Genomic DNA, 2,018 nt, shown 5'->3' with positions numbered 1-2,018 from the left:
ATACCACAGGTAATGCCATAAGAAGTTTTATGTTTGATTTCGTATTAACAATGTGTTAATGCCATATATTACGAAAATTAAGCATACTTATATGTTAATATATAGATAAGATTATTTTTATTTTCATCTGTGATGAAGCATGAAACATAATGCGCACCGTGTGTATTTACCATTACATTTACTGTAAGATTAGAGCATATTTCTAGCTTGTAGACTTTTATACTGTTATATCATTGTATGAATGTAATACGTACCTACTTATGTGTTGTACTCACACCCATTCAAATGCATTCCATTATTACTCGTATTACATGCAATCCAGTTTGGTACTTTAGTTAGAAAAATGAAATAATAATTGCAGAATTTTACATAAGCTTTCAGCAATCTACATTATTTTACATACATACATTAACTTAAGGCAAACACTTTTTCGAGTGAATTTATTGTATCATATTTATTACAGTAAGTGTAAAAATACTATTCCAAAAATAAATTCTTCTACATAAACGACTGCATTACAATTTTCTTTCACTTCAGGTCTTCAAATACCTACATTGATAGATACTTCTAAATATGTAAAAAAAACAGGTAAGTGGCATCATTGATTTATACGTTTATATATTTGTGTCAGAGTAAATTCCACTTCTGCTACATCGAGGAAGAAAAATTCGACTCAATTTTCGTCGATGTGAAACTGTTTCTAATTGTTTATAATAAATAAAATTATTACAACCAACGAACAATTTAAAAAAAGTAGTCTGTAGTCGAGATCGGTTTAGTCATTTGGAAGATTAAGATTATTTATCCCTTATTCGTTGACTCTAATTTAACATCTTCTCTATCTTCGACGAAAATAATCTGACTTTTTACCATTACGTCAATCATTCATCCTCGAAAATTGTTAATTACTAAATCTTCACTCTTAAAGTTTGATTAAAGTGATTCAACTTCCAAAATTTCTTCGTCTTCTCAATGTAAAGATCGAATTCTAGCCTACTCTCTTGCATGTGGTGCCGAATATTCTATCTAATTTCTTATTCATATAATATTGCAAGCCGTTTGTGCTGTTTAAATAAAACTTTATAATAATTGCCATTTATTTATATATGTACTTTCGAATGCTTTTATTTACAATTAATTCAGTTTGTACTGCACTTTATGGCGTTCAGATAACCTTATTTATTTATCTTTAGTTCGTGGAATACTTAAAATTTTATTTTAAAATATCAGGCAAAATTTTTAAATACAGCACTGTAATCTCTGCTAATCGTTTATGAAGTCCGTCTCTGTGGTTTAAAAGTATAATAAATGCTTTGCGACATTCAAGTCACCTTGTTGATGTTCGTGTGAAAGTATTATTGTCTACATTTTTAGATAAAACTGAGCGAAAAACAGATAAATCGAGTTTAAAGCCGCTTCTATGTGTGTGAGCCTCCACACCATTAGTTTACTGGTTATTAACGTTGAGTTCGGTTTGTTATTTAAGTTATTTAATACAATAAATAATACAATAAATTTGTACCAAAATTAATATAAAATTAATTAAAAAAATCCTCATTTAAATGGTGAAACGTAAGAAGTAAAATTTGGTAAAATGGAGTACATAAATTAGTGATATAGTTTGATGTTGGATTGACATATGGTGACTCAACATTAATGGCGAATGGACTTCAATTCTCTGTTAAAGATGATTTTGGACAATATTGTATGGAAAGGTAAGTAATGAAAATATATTAAAAAATATTTGTTAATCGTCTATAATTTAGGAAAAGGAAATGTTAAAAATAAATTTTTATCTTGATATAATTGATAAGAAACATGAACGCCTTCGTCTTTTATTTGGTAAAATTCCGTGATATCGTTGAATAAATACAGTTTAAGAGATTTAACTTTACGAGTAATATGTAACTAACCTCACCTATTGAAGCCAATGTTTGGTAAAATATCCTTTAAATTGTATTTTTTTGTCTAGAGGACTTCTTTAACTTATTTTTTCATTGTTTTTAAAGTATATGCCA

This window comes from Agrilus planipennis, unplaced genomic scaffold (assembly GCF_000699045.2).
Source record: "Agrilus planipennis isolate EAB-ADULT unplaced genomic scaffold, Apla_2.0 scaffold305, whole genome shotgun sequence".
Classification (NCBI taxonomy): domain Eukaryota; kingdom Metazoa; phylum Arthropoda; class Insecta; order Coleoptera; family Buprestidae; genus Agrilus; species Agrilus planipennis.
Note: the sequence above shows the minus strand (reverse complement) of the source record.